This window comes from Anomaloglossus baeobatrachus, chromosome 1, assembly GCF_048569485.1.
Source record: "Anomaloglossus baeobatrachus isolate aAnoBae1 chromosome 1, aAnoBae1.hap1, whole genome shotgun sequence".
Lineage (NCBI taxonomy): Eukaryota > Metazoa > Chordata > Amphibia > Anura > Aromobatidae > Anomaloglossus > Anomaloglossus baeobatrachus.
This window is the reverse complement of record NC_134353.1, coordinates 493,381,802-493,394,870: the sequence shown is the minus strand read 5'-3', so window position 1 is coordinate 493,394,870 and position 13,069 is coordinate 493,381,802. Positions and strand designations below refer to the sequence as shown.

The 13,069-nt window shown below is 42.1% G+C and overlaps 1 protein-coding gene across 1 annotated transcript in view; it reads right to left on the bottom strand.

Annotated features, from left to right (window-relative positions):
* The window catches only part of DGKQ (diacylglycerol kinase theta), a 241,251-nt gene that overhangs the window by 46,763 nt on the left and 181,419 nt on the right, over positions 1-13,069 (bottom strand). The window lies entirely within an intron of this gene.

Below are 13,069 nucleotides of genomic sequence, written 5' to 3'. Positions count from 1 at the left end.
TTTTTTTCAAATTATTAGACAAGGAAAACTGAAATATCACACGGTCATAAGTATTCAGACCCTTTGCTCAGACACTCATATTTAAGTCACATGATGTCCATTTCTTTGTGATTCTTCTTGAGATGGTTCTATTCCTTCATTGGAGTCCAGCTGTGTTTAATTAAACTGATAGGACTTGATTTGGAAAGGCACACACCTGTCTATATAAGACCTCACAGCTCACAGTGCATGTCAGACTAAATGAGAATCATGAGGTCAAAGGAACTGCCCAAGGAGCTTAGAGACAATTGTGGCAAGGCACAGATCTGGCCAAGGTTACAAAAGAATTTCTGCATTACTCAAGGTTCCTAAGATCACAGTGGCCTCCATAATCCTTAAATGGAAGAAGTTTGGGACCACCAGAACTCTTTCTAGACCTGACTGTCCAGCCAAACTGAGCAATTCTGGGAGAAGAGCCTTGGTGAGAGAGGTAAAGAAGAACCTCAAGATCACTGTGGCTGAGCTCCACAGATGCCATAGGGAGATGGGAGAAAGTCCACAAAGTCAACTATCACTGTAACCCTCCACCAGTTGGGCCTTTATGGCAGAGTGGCTTAACAGAAGCCTCTCCTCAGTGCAAGACATATGAAAGCCCGCATAGAGTTTGCAAAAAAAACCAAAAAAAAAAAAAACCACACACACATGAAGGACTCCCAGACCATGAGAAATAAGATTCTCTGGTCTGATGAGACGAAAATAGAATTTTTTGGTGATAATTGTAAGCAGTATGTGTAGAAAAACACAGGCACTGCTCATCACCTGCCCAATACAATCCCAACAGTGAAACATGAGGGTGGCAGCATCATGCTTTGGGGGTGTTTTTCAGCTGCAGAAACAGGACGACTGGTTGCAATTGAAGGAAAGATAAATGCGGCCAAGTACAGAGATATCCTGGAAGAAAACCTCTTGCAGAGTGCTCTGGACCTCAGACTTGGCCGAAGGTTCACCTTCCAACTATACAATGACCCTAAGCACACAGGTAAAATAACTAAGGAGTGGCTTCAGAACAACTCTGTGACCATTCTTGACTGGCCCAGCCAGAGCCCTGACCTAAACCCAATTGAGCATCTCTGGAGAGACCTGAAAATGGCTGTCCACCAACGTTCACAATCCAACCTGACGGAACTGGAGAGGATCTGCAAGGAAGAATGGCAGAGGATTCCAAAATCCAGGTGTGAAAAACTTGTTGCATCATTCCCAAGAAGACTCATGGCTGTACTAGCTCAAAAGGGTGCTTCTACTCAATACTGAACCATTCTCAGGGTCTGAATACTTATGGCCATGTGATATTTCAGTTTTTCTTGTTTAATAAATTTGCAAAAATTTCTACATTTCTGTTTTTTTTCTGTCAAGATGGGGTGCAGAGTGTAATTTAATGAAAACAAATGAACTTTTTTGAATTTACCAAATGGCTGCAATGAAACAAAGAGTGAAAAATGTAAATACTTTCCACACCCACTGTAGATCTTAACAGCTCATGTGCAACTTTTTCTGGTAAAAGACATGAGATATCAAGGTATCATTTCATTCAACTTCTTATGACCTACATATAGATGGCTTAGGAGGGTGGATGCTAGTGACAGATGCCCCTTAAGGGGTTTGAAATGTTGCCAAATCTTTAATGTTTTCACGCCAGTCCATGCCAAGTAAACCAATTTTTGAGAATAGGTAGGAGCTTAGTGGGGAGAGGATAAAGTCAAGCACAGGCTTAAAATTCATTATAAATTTATAGCGCAAAAGTAGCTTAAATTGCAAGAGAAGTGTACTGCTGTCCCAGGCTGGAGGCATGTGAGCCATGACAGCTAAAACATGCGGCAAATTGAGGCTTATGCCTTCTAATGAATTTGTCAAAAAAAAAACCCCAAACAAACAGCATGTGAAACTGAAAGAGCAGGATGTGGTTATAAATGTTAAAAAAAACTAATATACAGCACGTGGCCATTGTAGTTCAATATCTCAGCAGCCAGAGTGTAACAAAGTTGTGTGAACAAAACTTAATAAGAATTCATGTAACGGTCTCTTGTAGTAACTAAATCTAAAAGGCTAATAGGAACTCTTGTGTTGACAGAGAGGAGCAGAGAGCAAATATAAATAGGGTATCTTGGTTTCTGAACAAGCAACTTGTACTTGGCATTATAAAGACCGCCCATTGATTTTAAGTTGGTCGGGCTACAAGGATGTTGAGCTGCTGTGACCACCATCAGGAATGTGGTACGGTAGTTAAAGAGGTGGTCCACTACAAAGCATAAAGCAGGGAAAGACGACTTTTTCTAAATACCTTCTTTTTCCAATTTAGCCTATAAGTGGCTCTATTGCTGTCCACTTATCCCAATCATGTGATCAGGGCTGTTGTGACCGCTGATGTCATGTCAACTTCCGGAATTGTAAGTTGACCCAATATCACTGACTCCTGGAAAAAGCGCTACACAGTGCGAAACGTGCATCGGAGAGGGTGTCAGACGCTTACTTGTATTCTGTGATATCCCGTAGGTATAAGAGTTGGTACTTTGTTGTTACTATATCTTTATGAATTTTGCACTTTATAACACGTTTGTGTTACCATATACATATTTATAACTATATTTATATTAGCATTGTCTCTTATACAGGGTAATATTGATAACATTAATAATTATGTGCAGATTATGGTGTTCCCAACATTATGGTTAGATTGATAACTTTAACCCCTTCTGTGGGGCTTGCCTCCTTGAGACACCCTGTCTATGTTTTTATAAATCAATAAAGATATTTTTTTATATTGACTTTTTCTTCTTGCTGGTGATTTCCAATATCACCGAGGCAAGACCCAGTCTCCCTGAGTGACTGGGTTGTGGGCGGAGTTTCATCGCAGCACGCCACAGCCCAACATCTCTCGCGCTCTCACCTTCACCACTTGGAGAGCGCCGCAAGCATGTGAAATGCTGTGACATGTGATGAAACTTCGCACAGAGTTGACGTGACACCACCGGACAAAAGAGGTCACAGCAGTCCGGATCACGTGATGGGGATGAGCAGACAGCGAAGGGCCACTCACAGGCTAAATTGGAAAAAAAAGTATTTAGAAAAGGCCTTCTTTCACTGCTTTAAATTGATGAGGCCACTGTGCTTTGTAGTGGACCACCTCTTTAACTATAGTACCACATTCCTGATGGTGGTTACAGCAGCTCAACATCTTAGATGGATCCCTTGATGAGAAACTAACAAGAAAAGGCCTAAAAAGTTTTACCAAAGTCAAAAGATTTAGAATATATAAGAATGTCGTCTTATAGGGGTTGTGCAGGAATTTAACACTAATGGGTCATCCTTAGAATAGGTCTTCAATGTCTGATTGGTGGGGGTGTAATATTCGCCACCCCAGCCGATCAGGAGTTCCTGGCGCCTGCATAGCTTCAACAATGGAATAGAATAGTCGCTGTGGCCAGGGACTGCACATCTTCCCCCTAATGATTCAAATACGGAACGGGGGAGGGTATGCAGTACTTAGCAGCAGACAGTATAAAATGACGGAGATGTGCAGCTTTGCAACTAACCAGTTCTGGTAACAGATCTGTAGCAGATTGTGAAATTTGGCCGAAAAATACAGCGGCAAATAATGTAACCATTCAACTTAAAGCTGATGACATATTTATTTATACATTTTAATCCTTATTTTAGATAAATCAACTTGACATCTAATTCATTACTGCTCACAGGCTGCATGAATCAGACAATGGCTCCATGATTGCAGCCAGGTATGGTTTACCCTAAAATGCTACAGTGTTTTAGAGACCATACATTTAAAAGCTGTCTGGGGACCATGCCGTTCTGAAGATACAGGTCCCTGACAGATTCTCCCCGCCCCTCTACCTATAAAAATATTTAGGGACAGACCTGTCACCCAAGGAAACCAGAGCGAGGAGAATCTTTCGAGCCTGCCCTTTTGGAGAAGTCACCTGAGTGGCGTGATTCCCAGCCAGCTTTTAAGTGTGTGTTTTTTCTGACATGCCACAGCATTCCAGTGTTTTCTCAAACTATAGGGACATATTTGCATGGAGATACGTTCCTGAGCTTTAAACCCATCTAAGGTTTTGTTCAAATATTATGATCATGATGAAGCATAGGACTGCAGTAATATGTATACATATTTCCATCAAAACAGCTTCACAAGTCATGGTTCAGAAGGACGTGAAAAGAAGCTAATATTGCAGCGTTCCATCTTCAAGTGGTAAGTCCATTTTATCATGAGTACTGAAAGTCAACTCCATTACTAAACCCTGGGCTTGATGCCAGCTGTCAATTCCCAGCTGACATCAACCCAAAAGAATTAGCCCAATTGCCACCACACAAGAGCAATCAGGAAGAAAAGGGCAAAGTGCTAGCACATCTAATAGATGCACCACTTCTGGGGCGGCTGTGGGCTGCTATTTTTAGGCTGGAAGGGCCAAAAAGCCTGACAATACCAGCCAACAGCTCTCTGCTTTACCTGCGCTGGTTATCAAAAATGGGGGGACCACACATTTATTTTCATTAAATTTATTGTTCACAAAAGTGGACAAGCATCTTTCGCATGCCGAAAATCTTGTTGATTGGTTGTGCTGCAGCCTTCCCACAAACTTTATACGCATACGATTAGCACCCGATACTCTGACTTTTCTTTCTTTTTTTTTTTTGAGCCACAGACACAAGATGACCGGTAGGAACCCTGAACTTTACAGTTCGAGTTCGCTTATCACTAATTACCTGCAAGCTGTCTGATCTGGTTGTATAAGGCTTGGATTAATAAGGGAGAAAGTGTTTTATTTTTCAAGGATTTTTTGATTGTTCTTATAAACTGCTGCAAATATTTTATTAATTTTTTTGGTGATACAAATATTGAAAAAAAAATGATCCTTGGGATTTTTTTTGTTGTATATTTTTATATTGTTAACATTTCACACTGAAGAACTTTATGGATTCACTCTTTTTCTGTACCATTCAATACAAAAGGACTGGCACAAGACTTAATCCTTTCAAAGACAATACTAAGGACTAGGGGGCACTGATTACCGGTGGAAGAAAAGTGGTCCGGCAGCTAAATAGGAAAGGGTTCTTTACAGCTACAGCAGTCAGACTGTGGAATGCCCTACCACAAGAGGTAATAATTGTAGATGTGGCGCCCCTGAGGGTCCAGTCGCCACAGAGGTACTGCACCTCAGCCAGAGGTGTGATACCCCATTCCTTGGTAAGGAGGAGGACTTAGACCGTTTTGCATGCACACGCACACACTATTAGTATAACTACACCACATCAGGCCAAGGTTAGAGCAAAATTGCTCTTTAGGGAGAGCACAGTCCTGGAGCCAATCTGGTGATGGGGTTAGTTAGTGGGTGGACACTGAGAACAGAGTGGAGAAAGTGAAACTAGTCAGAACAGTGCTAGAGAGAGAATAAGGAAACAGTGGAGGAGAGAGGTTCTGATGACTGGAGCTGGAGGAGCTCGTCCTAGGACAAGGAGGGAAGCTCAGAAAGAAAGAAAGAAGGGCTCCTAGAGTCACGGGCAGTGGGAAACTCACCCATGGGCTCGCATCCACAGCCGACGCACCGTGTGGAGGGACTACCTGGAGGAATAGCACAGGTGGCGTCACGACTCATTTGCCCCTGTAAATATATGTCCCCCTCATCATTTAATTAAAACGACACAACCAGGGTCATGAAGTCGGGCCCTGCTGCCGTGACCTCCCCAAGACAGAACCGCGGCCCGATTCAGAGTTCCCCTCAACGGCCCTGGTGGGGCGTGTCACAGATACTATAACAACTTTTAAAAAATGGGCTGGATGTTTTCTTCAGTACACACAACATTGTGGGTTTTTAATAATTTAGTGACAAAAAAAATATATAATTGGTGGAGAAAGGTTGAATTTTATGGACCTAGGTTTTTTTCATCGTATGTAACTATATTTTATAGTTACAAATATTTATTAGATAATATATCATCCAAGAGGTGACAAAACACCTTTGGGGGACATAACTTTATTGATCAGTTTTTCCCTGTAAGGCTAGTTTCACACTTGCGTTGGACGGGATCCGTAGCATTGCGTTGTGTGACGCATGCAACGGATGCGTTGCATATAGTGGCACAACGCATGCTACAGATCGTACAAAATAACGCAATCTGTTGTAGTTTTTTTTCCTTGTCTTTACACATCTGAGCATGCGCAGTTGTATAAAGGCAGCTGCGTTAACGGAATCCGTCAAATGACGCATTCTAACGGAATCCGCCACCATAGGCGTCCATGATAAAAACAACGGATGCCTAACGGATTCCTGCAGGTTGCGTTTGACACTCCGCCAAGCACAGAAAAACGTTACATGCTGCGTTCCATACGCCCGACGCAGCGTCAAAATAACGACGCTGCGTCGTCCAGCGGATGCAACGCAGACACTTGCGTTACAGTACGTCGTCCATACAAGTCTATGGAGAATAGCGCAGTGCGTTAACGGACTGCGCTATTCTCCATAGTGACGGAATGCGCTGAACGCAAGTGTGAAACTAGCCTAACTGAGGCAGCTACAAGAGCCCTAGATATAAGAAAAATATCTCCCCAATGTGACAAGTCACTGACAAAGCTGATCTATGTTAGCCAAGACTTAGCAGCTCTACTATACCTGTAGATAATGTGAAAGCTGACTCCAATTAAAACCATTGGCATTGCTGATGTTTCTATTCACTATTTACTATTCACTGAGCATTATGAAACCCAATGCAAAGAAGGCAAAAGCAATGATACACTGCTTCTATTTTCTTCCCCATTTTGATTTATCGAGAGCAATAAACTTGTACCATGGTTTCCACATTTTTGAGAATGTATTTTTACACATTAAGAATGGTCGGCTCTCTCTTTTAAAGTGAACCTGTCAGGTGTATTACAATAAATAACACCATGCTCTCGCCAGTACCCAAAGTTCGCTGCCTCGGAGTGACCTTTGACTCTGCCTTGTCCTTTATACCACACATCCAATCCCTCACCACCTCCTGCCGTCTTCAACTCAAAAATATTTCCAGAATCTGTCCTTTCCTCAACTCTCAATCTACAAAAATGCTAGTGCATGCCCTCATAATCTCCCGCCTCGATTACTGTAACATCCTCCTCTGTGGCCTCCATGCTTACACGCTTGCCCCTCTCCAGTCCATCCTTAATTCTGCTGCCCGAATGATCCACCTTTCTCCTCAATACCACCCTGCTTCTCCTCTCTGCAAGTCCCTCCACTGGCTCCCAATCTTCCACCGCATCCAACACAAACAATTCAAAATACTAAAACTGACCTAAAAAGCTGTGCATAATCTGTCTCCTCCGTATATCTCCGAACTAATCTCCCACTACACTCCAACACGTCACCTCCGGTCCTCCCAAGATCTCCTTCTCTCCTCCACTCTCATTTGCTCCTTACGCACCCGACTCCAGGACTTCTCCCGAGCATCCCCAGTCTTCTGGAACTCGCTGCCTCCACACGTCAAACTATCTGCTACCCTTGGAAGCTTCAAACGGAACCTGAAAACCCATCTGTTCAGAAATGCCTATAATCTACAATGACCTCACTGCTTCACTATCGTGCGGAGCCGCCGCCCAACCACCAAGCGGAGCCGCCGCCCGACCAATCTACACCCCACCTACTGTCTCCTCCCCAAAATCCTATAGAATGTAAGCCCGCAAGGGTAGGGCCCGCTTCCCTCTGTACCAGTCTGTCTACTGTAACTTGTGTATGTATTCTGTATGTAACCCCTTCTCATGTACAGCACCATGGAATTAATGGTGCTCTATAAATAAATAATAATAATAATAATAATAATAATAATAATAATAAAAAAAAAAAAAGGTGTAATATGCACCCAGTACCATGAGCAGCTCTGGGTGTATATTGCTAATCCCTGCCTAATCGTCCCTGTATACACTAGCATAGATAAAGAGATCTTTACAAAAAGTATTTCTAAAGATCGTATATTACGGTATATGTTAATGAGGGCAGGGACTAGTCTTGAGGGGGTTTGTTCCTTTAGCTAGTCGGCCCACATAGCTTGGTAACACGCCCCTCTGGGTGTACTAACATACAAATGAATACGCAGCGACACCGCACATACCTCGATGTTCATGGCGGCCGGCAGAGGATGGATCCACACTGGGCATGATCCGGAGTCCTCCGCACTTTCGGTCATGCGCACTATACCTCACTGGTCGGAAGTCCAGGGCACTCCGGATTATGTGCAGTGCGCATCCATCCTCCGCTGGCCGCCATGAAGAGTGAGGTATGTTCGCGTCACTGCGCATTCATTGTGTAAAACAGTGGGAGGGGAGGGCACCAAAACAGATTAATGAACAGTATGAAGGGATCAAAGCCACTTAGCACATTAGGGAACTAGTATGCATCAACAAGAGAAAGGAATGTGCGAAAAAAGTGGGATCACCACAATAGATAAATATACAAAAATATCTTTATTATAGAAATAGGCACAAATACCAACAACCAATTAAAATCAATTAAAAAAGCAAAACAGCTTATGGGAAACACACATACTAAGAGTGCAAATGGTCTGACACCCAAAGAATACCTCACACCCTCGAAGAGCCCCAACCCCACAAACATATAATAATGCAATGATTTAAGACACAGTGTCCATAAACTGGGACCACCAAGAGAGCAGATGGAAAATGCAAAATCAATCAACCAGATCAAAGTCCCAGTAAATGCCGTGGTGGGTTGGCAATGCAGCAATATCGCCACCAATAAGCATGATTTGAAGCAAAAATAGCCCATACAATACCACCTACGGATGGACACACAACGGGGTGCAGGCAAAGAGTAGAGGGGTGAGGTATGAGCCCCACGCGTATCGCTACAAACAAGGTGTAGCTTCCTCAGGGGAGATGTGCAATGATGGAAGCAATGTGCCTTTTTATTTAGTACACCATAATTAGAACATAATTACTAAATTGCCTACCAGCGTGTGGAGAGAGAGGCAAGGAGAGGGTGCTATGGAAATGGAAGACGCCCGATGGAAGCTGCCATTTTGCCACATGATCACAGTCATGTGGATGGGAAGGAGCCACAGGAAATATAATATGCGCATGCGTTAGCAACATCAAGTAGCAGGCGGCGTAGATAATCATGCTAGCAGCGCAAAACATCGTAGCCGGCGCGTGCGCAATAGGCAGATGCTGAGATAGATGGTCCCCACACATATTCTACCAACTAGTGTGAAGAATACCACTGGCTGCGCAAATAACGTAACCGGCGCATGCGCAATAAGCTGAAACGCCGAAAACAAGCAGAATGCCAAGATAAGTTGTTACTGCGCATATTCAACCACCCACGAGCTATATTTAGATTTAAACACAGGTGCCATATAGGCTATTGTTTTACATTATTTGGTAAAGGAAGCCAAAATCAAAAATACAAATGGATCAATACAAATAATATGTAATATCAGCAAAATATAACTCAGTGGTTAATGAAACATGGAGTGAATCACCATTTTTGCCATATAAAGCCTACCAAATCTTATCATATGGCGCAACCATGATCTTATTACAGGCACTAAAGGGCCATTAAGCAGCATGTAATGCTATATAGAACCATGTGATGTACCAATGACAAAGAGATATGAAAATATATGCAAGCCTGCACCCTTTCTGCATGCAGGACCAGGCATACCGGAAAATCAAGCAATTTGTTTACATACATAGGCTGCTGCTCATACATGCATTACCCAAAATATATATAATGTACCGGATCACGTGGCAAAAGACAAACAGGGGGTAAAAGGGGGTATATATACAGACCAAGCATTACAGATACAGTAGTACAAAAAAATATACAAAAAATGAGGAGATCAAACAAGAAGACTCAATCCAATTCCTTTCTTCTTAACGTTGTAACCATGGAAATATCAAGATGCGAACGATCCAGCAATCCATCCTATCGATTTTTAAACAGGAAAACTGCCAACTGGGATGGAATAAAAATAAATTAGTAAAGCTGGAACAAGAAAACCACAAGAAGAGGCCAACAATGGAAACCCCCCAAAAAATGGAAGAAAAAGAAAAACGCCCCGGCCACCCTAGAAAGAATGTGATGACCAGAGAAACCCATCCAATCATGTGGATATAGGCCACACCCAAAGGACAGAAAAAACCCCGAAACCCAACCTGAGCGTTGAACCAATGCTGCAAAACAAAGTGGCAACGTGGACAAAGGCCCAATAAATGAATGAATGTATAAAAGGCCCCTTGTCCACGGTGCCGTCCATGAAAAAAATCACAGACGCCATTCTTATTTCTTGTAGAAGCCTGTGAACAGAAGCTCCTCATTTAATTATATATATATATATATATATATATATATATATATATATATATATATATATATATATATATATATATATATATATATATATATATATATATTTCTCACAACACGTTTTCCCATCACACCCACATTTTATATGCTCCCCAAGGTGCACAAGTCCTTGGTGGACCCACCTGGTAGGCCAATAATTTCGGTCATAGGGGGTCTCTATGAACGTGTGTGTGTTTACCTGGATTTTTATTTGCAGCCTTATGTTTTTGCTCTTGACTCTTACGTCAGGGATTCTTCACATCTCATCACCCAATTGGAACAAGTTGAACTGCATGCTGGTACTTTACTGGTCACCATGGACGTTGAGTCATTGTACACCTAATTTATTTTTATTCCATCCCAGTTGGCAGTTTTCCTGTTTAAAAATCGATAGGATGGATTGCTGGATCGTTCGCATCTTGATATTTCCATGGTTACAACGTTAAGAAGAAAGGAATTGGATTGAGTCTTCTTGTTTGATCTCCTCATTTTTTGTATATTTTTTTGTACTACTGTATCTGTAATGCTTGGTCTGTATATATACCCCCTTTTACCCCCTGTTTGTCTTTTGCCACGTGATCCGGTACATTATATATATTTTGGGTAATGCATGTATGAGCAGCAGCCTATGTATGTAAACAAATTGCTTGATTTTCCGGTATGCCTGGTCCTGCATGCAGAAAGGGTGCAGGCTTGCATATATTTTCATATCTCTTTGTCATTGGTACATCACATGGTTCTATATAGCATTACATGCTGCTTAATGGCCCTTTAGTGCCTGTAATAAGATCATGGTTGCGCCATATGATAAGATTTGGTAGGCTTTATATGGCAAAAAAGGTGATTCACTCCATGTTTCATTAACCACTGAGTTATATTTTGCTGATATTACATATTATTTGTATTGATCCATTTGTATTTTTGATTTTGGCTTCCTTTACCAAATAATGTAAAACAATAGCCTATATGGCACCTGTGTTTAAATCTAAATATAGCTCGTGGGTGGTTGAATATGCGCAGTAACAACTTATCTTGGCATTCTGCTTGTTTTCGGCGTTTCAGCTTATTGCGCATGCGCCGGTTACGTTATTTGCGCAGCCAGTGGTATTCTTCACACTAGTTGGTGGAATATGTGTGGGGACCATCTATCTCAGCATCTGCCTATTGCGCACGCGCCGGCTACGATGTTTTGCGCTGCTAGCATGATTATCTACGCCGCCTGCTACTTGATGTTGCTAACGCATGCGCATATTATATTTCCTGTGGCTCCTTCCCATCCACATGACTGTGATCATGTGGCAAAATGGCAGCTTCCATCGGGCGTCTTCCATTTCCATAGCACCCTCTCCTTGCCTCTCTCTCCACACGCTGGTAGGCAATTTAGTAATTATGTTCTAATTATGGTGTACTAAATAAAAAGGCACATTGCTTCCATCATTGCACATCTCCCCTGAGGAAGCTACACCTTGTTTGTAGCGATACGCGTGGGGCTCATACCTCACCCCTCTACTCTTTGCCTGCACCCCGTTGTGTGTCCATCCGTAGGTGGTATTGTATGGGCTATTTTTGCTTCAAATCATGCTTATTGGTGGCGATATTGCTGCATTGCCAACCCACCACGGCATTTACTGGGACTTTGATCTGGTTGATTGATTTTGCATTTTCCATCTGCTCTCTTGGTGGTCCCAGTTTATGGACACTGTGTCTTAAATCATTGCATTATTATATGTTTGTGGGGTTGGGGCTCTTCGAGGGTGTGAGGTATTCTTTGGGTGTCAGACCATTGGCACTCTTAGTATGTGTGTTTCCCATAAGCTGTTTTGCTTTTTTAATTGATTTTAATTGGTTGTTGGTATTTGTGCCTATTTCTATAATAAAGATATTTTTGTATATTTATCTATTGTGGTGATCCCACTTTTTTCGCACATTCCTTTCTCTTGTTGATGCATACTGCGCATTCATTAGCACGTTAGCATGGTAACACGCCCCTGTGGGCATACTATGTGGGCCGACTAGCTAAGGGAACAAACGCCCTCAGGAATAGTCCTCGCGCTCATTAGCATATAATATACGATCTTTAGAAATACTTTTTCAAAAGAACTCTATCTGTCCTAGTGTATTTTTTCTAAAGAACTCTTTATCTGTCCTAGTGTATACAGGGACAGTTAGGCAGGGATTAGCAATATGCACCGAGAACTGCTCGTGGTTCTGGGTGCATATCGCACCTGACAGGTTCCCTTTAACCACTTGCTTGGCGTCTTTGAAAACCTGAAGCAGTTAAAAGACGCAACGGTGAAACAAACAATGGCTTTAGGTAGGCAGCAGAGAAAGTGAATCCTTTGTTTTCACAGCTAAGCAGAAATACAGAATGAAGTTTGCACTTATTCACTTTAACAATGATGTGATTACTTGATAAATGTATATAAAAACTTCCTGGGAAATCCACTACCCAAATCTTAATTTTGGACTACAATCCAGGTAACCATAATAAGGTAGACATATGAAATATATATTCAGTAATTTCTCAGGGGCATAACAAGAACATAGGAATCTACAACACAGTTCAAAAACCACTAAAATACAGCTTTCCGCAGTCACCACATCCTCCTTAAAATGGTCCACTTGTGTCATGACAAATGTCATGCACCTTCCTGTTGTGAAGTAAAGACACACATTGAACT